The 8403-nt window shown below is 40.4% G+C and overlaps 1 protein-coding gene across 1 annotated transcript in view; it reads left to right on the plus strand.

The window, feature by feature from the left end:
• Positions 1-196: 196 nt before the first annotated feature.
• Positions 197-8403, plus strand: part of LOC101854556 — a gene marked incomplete in the record, with an annotated part of 16166 nt that continues 7959 nt past the window's right edge. Inside the window, 1 exon segment of the mRNA XM_013079959.2 lies at positions 197-443.

The raw sequence follows: 8403 nt of genomic DNA on the forward strand, positions 1-8403 counted from the left end.
CCCAGCCCCACAAATTATGTCCCCCTCGCGGAGACGGTCTAATGCGACAGGGCGACACACTTAAACCTACTACACCTACTGTACCCTTTTATCGATCTGCTGTGCCAGCCAGCAAGCCCGATACACACCCCTCCCCCGCCCACCCTAACCCCGCCCCTACGGCTAATCAATAAGGGACCATACGAGAGGAGAGAAGCGTGGCCCAAGCTTTGATCAGTTGACGACAGAAACAAGTAAACACAGGTTTTTGACCCAGCGACGTGACTTGACGCGGCACTGGCCTGATCTGGTCGGGAGGACAGCCTGCAGTGTGTCGTTTGTGTAGAATGTGTGGAGGTAGACAAGTCAAGATCCTGGACCTAAAAATACAGTTTACAGGTTGCTGTGAGGTTCTGTCGTTGAGGAAACATTAGCTGAGAGAACAACTGGTACTATAAGTTTTTGTGAGTACATTACACAAATTATTAATACTTGGTTTTCACTTCTCCGTTAGATACGTTTCTTTGGATTACTTGTGTTTTGTTGATTGGAATTTTATTAACATTCGCCTTTTTTATAAATGTGACAACTCTTTGTGAATCAATATAAGTAATATTACTGAGTGGAACTTGGCTTTTCTAATACATGGTATAGTTGTGCTGCTACAGTGTAAAGTAATTGACAGTAAGGTCCAGCAGAAGGTTTTCCTACTGGCTAGAAATCAATGTCCTATTATGAGTTCAAACATTCCTCCCTCTAAACTTATTGTCATTTTGCCACATCCGTTTTATGAAAATGGAGGAGGATCATTAAAATTTGCTGTTTGTTGATTGTTTAGAGAGAATGTGATTTTTTTTTTTTTTATGTTTTTGCTCTTTTGCTGTTTTTATTTGGGTTGGGGGGGTGTTGTATTATGAAGAGGTCTGGTTGTTTTTTGGTTGGTTTGATTGGATTTGTTATTTGTTATTTTGTTTCTTTCGTTGAATTGGAGGGGTGGGAGAGGAAGGAGTGAGGGTGTTCAGTAATATTTTTTTTCTTCATGGGAATAATAATTTAACACTTTGTCATTATCAACTAAATATCTTCCTGCATTAACCTCAATTGTTTGAGACGTTTAACTTTAGCTTCTAGGTTCTCCCAGATCGAGAGGGTTGTCCGCTGTCGCCTGACATCAATTACTCCAGTCACACAATATATAATCTGTAGCCAGCAAGGTTGTCACAAAAGTCTGTTTTTGCACATTTTTCCTGAGTTAAACAAAACGCGGCCTCTATAACGTGAGACGGAAATGTTTGTCGGTTAAATGGTGTTGCACAACACACCAGGCACGGAAATTTGTGACGGAACATTTGGGTGGTATCGGTGTTGCTTGTATAGCTTGTATAAACCTACCTCGTGTGACAAAATTAATTTGGTTCACAAATATCTTCAAAACTGGTGAGCTCAGAGGCGTGGAAGACATTTACACAAACAATGAAAGGCATTAAAAAATGAAATATGTGTCGACAAGTCCACCACAATCAGCTAAAGACATGGCCAATGCTACCTAGAAATCGTTTGGAATCAGTGAAAGCGCTAAAAGGATACATGTAGGCCTACTTGTCTTCTTTCATGCTTAAAGTCGACGAAAACGCTAAAAGTGCTCTAATCTCAAGACTTGAAAGAGTGGAATTTTGTCATCATCACCTCACCTCTTAGCAGACCTCACTTTCTTTCTGCCCACAATACTTCTACCAACTGTACACGTTCCATGGAACACTGGGAAATTCTGCTCTGTGCTTGTTCTTTTTTCTGCCAAACAAGAAGATCGAAACTTAGCCGTGGCTGGTAGCTATGCTCAAATAACTTAGCATGGACAACAGGTTTAATTGAAAAACAAAATGTCGGTGTATCTTTTCAAAAGCCAACAGAAAAGCATACCGTCAGCTCCATGTGGGGTGAGCTTGACACCGCAAACTTCAAGCTATTCTATCACACGTTACTAGTTCTACTTTATCAGTCAGACACTGAAACTGTTCATTGTTGATCTTTGTTCGGTCTTCCAGCTCTCTGTCCAAATAAAGTGCAAAAGAATTTTGCTTCGTGATCATGGCCGAATATCCAGGCACTCGTGATTTCGAGTTAGAAAACTGTGCCCACTATGTACAATATTCTATATTTCTGAGACGGCGAGAGATCCTCTTTCTCTATGAGCATACCTGGAAAGTGCCATCAGAGCAAAAAAATCATTCGAAGGCTTCTCTATTGTCATTTCTCCAAGCATTTTACTTCAGCACATTCAAATTTAAATCAAACTTGAAGACGTACAGCAGAAAATCAGAATCAAAATCAGATCCTCCAACCAAAAGTGCAGTGTCCCTGCTAAAGTATAGCGCGAACGCGAGAGACTGGGACAAGAGTTGATTCATTTACACCGGCAGAACAGACTGTCATGCTGAGTTTGTTGCGAAAATAGCATACAAGATGTTGCCAGTTCAAGTTTGATCCACCATTTCTGTTGAATGACTTCAAAATCAGTTTTATTCTTTTAAAAAGCCTCTCTGCTGAAAACTCGACTTCCGCCTGTGCATGGTCAGCAGGAGGCATTAGGCAACATGTCCCACAACTGTTTTATATATTGATTTTTTAACCTAAGAATTGTGATAATGTCAGAAAAAACTTGAAAAAAAGCCGAAACAATATCGATACTTGACGAACCGAAGAGGTTTATTGCACATTGAACATAACATTACTCAATCCCCATCTAATACAAAAAGAGAGAATCGATGCCAACCGTAACAACCAGGACAACTTTGCATCAGGCAGTTTCCCTTTAATGATTTCTTCTCTCTCTCTCTCTCTCTCTCTCTCTCTCTCTCTCTCTCTCTCTCTCTCTATCAGGCGCGGTTCGTCCATAGAGCACGGTCGTGCAGTGCCGCCCAAAAAGTTTTAATGTTCTATGACGTAAAGCACCCACAATAATAAAATAAAAGACGCCAGAAACAAACACTAGCCAAATATTAGATCAAAACAAGGCCCTCGCTGGCGCCGTAACTGTCATTTCTATTATATAGCGCCGTAAAACATCTACTATGCCATGCCTAAGTTCATGTGCTATATCTAAACATAACAGGATAGTCAACAGTGGAAATCTGACCTATAAATCGCTCTTTTGGATAACCCAAGCGATGACGACACTTGTAGAGAGTTTGACGGTACATTAATATTAATAAGACGGCACATCTCAAATGTACTCCTGCCGAATAGCGCCGAAACATAGCCCACAGTAGGCAATCTAAAAATAAACGCCATAGACTGTGCACTATTCCATGCCAAAATTATGTGGGCCCCGGAGCAATCCAGCGGAGTGCTCAAATGAATTGTGATTGGTTCATTGTCTTGTCACTATTTTAAGTGACTTTGTGATCGTGAACCTGAGGGAGGTGAACGCGACTTACTTAAGTCGCCGTCCTATCAGTTGTGCTTTTGAACGGTTTTGTAGTGGAGTGGTGAAAGGTATTACTTGAGTGTTCAGTTCTAATGCAGGATGAATGAAATTGACGTTTAGCTAACAAACAGATTTAGTTCTGAAGTCAAAGCCACAAGTAAAAAGAATGAAAATAAAAGCACACGGTCTTCCTTCACCAACCCAAAGATCCTAAAATTATACACCATCCCATTTACTCTGCCCTTGATTATCTTCAGCCTAAGATAGTTTAATTGTGCACGCCCACTTTTTAGACCCACGAGCCGCCCCTGCTCTCTCTCTCTCTCTCTCTCTCTCTCTCTCTCTCTCTCTCTCTCTCTCTCTCTCTCTCTCTCTCTCTCTCTCTCTCTCTCTTTATATATATATATATATCATGATTAAATTCGAGCGCAAATGTCAGCCGTCCTCCATAACTACGTTGCGTATGACTATAAGACTGAGGGTCCTTTCAACACACTACAGCCATTTCCAGTATTGAATTTCGAAAGGGTAAAAATTCTTCATCAATGTTCAAACTCTTTAAGTTCGTGGAAAAGCATCATGTAGATTATGTGTTCTCAACATACGCCGAAGAAGTTGGGGTTGGGGGGGAGGGGTGAAGTTAATTGAACAAACTTGATAAATGAATTATAGGTATGGCAAAGACAAGGTATATTAACCTCCAACTAGAAAACTGCGTTCTTCAATCAAGATATTGATCTTTATGTCTGTCAATAGGCAATACACCGAGACATAACGGACGCATATCGATTATCGATCTCTATTCATTTTCTGCCGATAGAACTCACTATCGACTTCTTTATATCCAGCCGTCAGACTGATCGAATGATCACCTGCTGTTTGTTCCGATACTTTTTAGTTGTGTTGCTATTCTTGTTTCTTTACTTGGTTTTGTTGGGGCTGGGGGGGGGGGGTTGGTTTGGGGGTTGTTTGTTGTTGGGTTGGGTTGGGGTTTTTTTGTCATTAGGCCTTCTTATCTGCTCTTGATCTTTACCGAATGTCTTAGCCGTATTTGCATGTACTTCTCTTCCAGTCATTTTATTTATTTGATGTGTTTACATAGAGAGAAGGGGCGGTGTTATTGCTGCCATGTACATCTCTTTAAATACAACATTTAAAAGCTAATGTAACTTACAAATATCAATTATTATTCTCTGGCGAAGAGAAACCGCTGCATACGTAGGTATAGCTTAGAACTGTAGGGAAAAAAACGTGTATGGGTTTTGTTGACGAGCAAGTCTAGTTCTGCTGAATCATCCAAAGTACCTGATCGGGCAGAGTTGAGCTGAGATATTCTTGGGAAGTTGAAAAAAATATGTAGGCCGGCTCGGATTGGAGCCTCCAACTGCTGCGTGTTTGTCAAGGCAACAAGTTTACAACTCACCTGAGCTGCTGTGGTCGACAACCACTGGGCAAATTAAGAGACACCACACTGCAAAACAAATCGCAGAAAGCAACAAAAACAAGATTGGATGAATAGGTCAGCCTTTGGAAAGACAGGCAGAGCAGTTTCCAAAGCTATGACTACCACAAAAGAAAATGACAGTACCAACCGCCTTCACAGAGAAGAAAAGACCACGATCTTCAGCCTTTGAAAACAACATACATGTAGCCTACATGCGTATGAAACATGTAAAACTTCAACTTCCATTTAAACGCAGTGACATCAAAACTACACCAGTGTATCTTTTGTATGACTACACATAATATGTGATATTGTGTTCCACTGCTGTTTGTACCGGTGCTCAGTCCTAGATGACACCAGTCACGCCTCTCCCTTGGAAACGTATCACTGACAACAAATGTAGGCCTATGGAACATCACAGCAACTGCAGCAAAACTGTATTAATCACTACATGGGATTGAACAGAAGAGCAGAGGGTTAGATGTTAAAAGTGTTTGCCTCTCATTCAATAGGTCCCGGGTTCGAACTCAGAAAGCGACGGAAAATTTTCTTCTCTGAAATGCTCTCCTTTCACATCCTTTCCTGCTGCTTTCGTCTTCCCTTTCTGCCCCCACCCCCTCACCTTGTGTGTCCCCTCCTCTGAGCTCCTGACTCTTTCTGCAGACTTTCTACTGCTATATCCTTGGCTCCTTCTTACTGCTGTCTTTCAGCCACACCCCTGATCTTATGGTAGGTAAGATCTTACACCTAGCCTTCTCGGATAAGGGCGAAAAATCTTGGAGGTCGCGTGTGAAAGTTGCGCCCGTCAAAGATCCCTTGGTAGTCAAAGTCGATAAGAGTAGGCTTCGGCCGCCACCCGGGCAAATTTCAAAATATCCTACCAACTGAATATGTTTAATATGTCCAACGCGCTCATGTGACCTTATGCAGTTACGATCGCCGTAAAACACTTTTAAAAAACACCCCAAAAAAACAGAAAAGCAAGAGCCCAGCCGTTTCTGGATCAATATCAGCAAGAACAACTACAACAACAAAAACAACAACAACAACAGCAACAACAACAACAACAACAGCAACAACAACAACGATGACGATGACGACGACAACACTGAGATATAATACGAAGCAAGATATAGATATATATAAAGATAGATAGATATAGATATAGATATAGATACATATATATATATATATATATATATATATATATATATATATATATATATATATATATATATATATATATATATACATGTATAGATAGATAGATAGATAGATAGATAGATAGATAGATAGATAGATAGATAGATAGATAGATAGATAGATAGATAGATAGATAGATAGATAGATAGATAGATAGATAGATAGATAGATTGATTGATACACAGACAGATTTAAACAAAATGGATCATTATGAACAAGGCATGGAATTGCCCTATGAATGAGGAACCTTTATCATCAAAATATACATGGTCTTTGAAGATCACTATTTGAAGATACGTTTGCTGCATTCCTTTGTTTACGTTTTGGAGGCTGATCCAGAGATTCCTGTAATATAACGTGAATCTCGCTATATGCAATTGGTAAACCGTATCTGATGCACCCGGGTTGTGCTTCATAATGCAAAACCATTTCCGTTCGACTTACGGGCGTCAATGGTGCAACGGTGAGGTCGCTACGCGCGGAATACGACGGTTTGTTTCGAGAGCGAGGGAGCATTGTTTACTTCTTTTCTTTTTTTTGTACTCTGTTTTGTTTTGTTTCTGTTTTGTTTCTGTTTTTCTTAATCGAACGTCTCTGCTCTGTCTGTTTAATGCGGTGCTGTTGGCTTACTCCACACAGCCCAGGGTGGTCCTGGAAGGCACGGTCAAAGCAGCCCGACTCCTAATATGTCTCATTGTTTCGATGGCATTACAAATTATTTACTATTGTTACTTTTGTTTACAATCATTTGACCCATCACAAACGTGACGTGGGGAGAAGAGAGACTTGCTGCTCCGTAAACACTGCCTGGGTACATTTTATTTTCCTTAATACTTTCGGGTTTTTTTGGTTTTTTTAGGAGGAGGGGTGTTAATTTTGTTTACTTTTTCTCTTTAATCTGCTTCTTTTTTTTGGGGGGGGGGGCTATTTGGGGTGTGGGAGAGGGTATACCAGAAAGCTGTTTTTAATGTTTACTATATCATTTTTTAAGGGGGGCGAGGAGGCGGGCTATTGTGTATTTAATTTGAACTTTCAAAATCTTTCTGCTATCTTATTCTATTATGGATGAGCATGCCCCTAAAGTGGGTTCCTCCTTCGAACCTGTCCATCCCACCCTATGATTGTTTTATGGTTTTATGTTTCTGTTGGTTCATATTGATTCCTCTCTTCTAGTTGCTATAAAAAGAGAAAACGCGTTTGAAATCATCAATATTTGAGCGTGCCGATAGCTTTAATGTTTACCTCAGGACTGCAGACATTAACACTGTGTCGACAATGAAAGGCTCGCCCTGAATTCTCCAGCGACAATGTTCAGGATAGGAAAGTCCCATTGATAACTAGTCAAGCGACATCGATATAAAACATCTCGGAAAGAGTGCTTTTCAATACGAGAATCAGACTGTCTTCCCTACATTTTGAATATTTTTTAACAAGCTGAACATAAAGGAGCTTGCATACTCACAGAGATTTAGATAGATTACGAGCTTGCATTTCAAGTTTTATGTGAAAAAAGAAAGGCGAAATATTTCGACATGCCACAAGACATTTCAGCTGCCAGACTATAATAAAAACTGGGGGAAATTGCACTTTTGTAATTAATTGTACTTGCAGATACTTTGCCATCGATACCATTTAAATAATTTCAGTGTCGGGCTGCTTCAACCCTGTCTGTCTGGGCTAGCCCAAGCTGAGAGAAATACAACGTCAGGCAGTCGCAGATAGATCTACTTGATTTTAAAAGTCCCCCCCCCCACCCCCCAAATAATACACGTGAATCGATCTCACTTCTGCGTGCGACATCGAAGCGCCTAACCACTACTCCACAGACGCCAATAATATAATGGAAACCGTAGTCAGGGCAAAACCACAGAATTCTACACTTATAGAACGGGCACTGTACCGCGTGACCTGTGAGGAATTGAAGACCGAAAACAATGGCGTCTTGAGGGCAAGATCTATCGTTTTCGGAAGTAACCCTATAGCTTTTAAGGGGGGGGGGGGCTACACCTGGAGGCTATCTCGCTTGTTACTGGACCGAATTTTACCAAATTTCACACATATAACAAGCATAGTAAGGACTCTTAAAATCCGCATTCAAATTTGAGTAAAAAGTTTCGCTTCCATGGATACGCCGCCATATTGGATTTTATACATGTCTTACGTAATGAATACCGCACTTATCGATAATGGAAATTGATTGGGTTTTTTGCAAGCGTGTTCACAAACATAAGATCTAAAAATTTGTCCGTTGTTTTTTCTTAATCGAATTAGAAAAATTTTAATGAATTTTTTCCTGAGGTAGCATTCAAGTTTGCGAAAAATCCGTGAAATTCCACATTCCAGACACCAC

The sequence above is a fragment of the Aplysia californica genome, unplaced genomic scaffold (genome assembly GCF_000002075.1).
Source record: "Aplysia californica isolate F4 #8 unplaced genomic scaffold, AplCal3.0 scaffold00069, whole genome shotgun sequence".
Lineage (NCBI taxonomy): Eukaryota > Metazoa > Mollusca > Gastropoda > Aplysiida > Aplysiidae > Aplysia > Aplysia californica.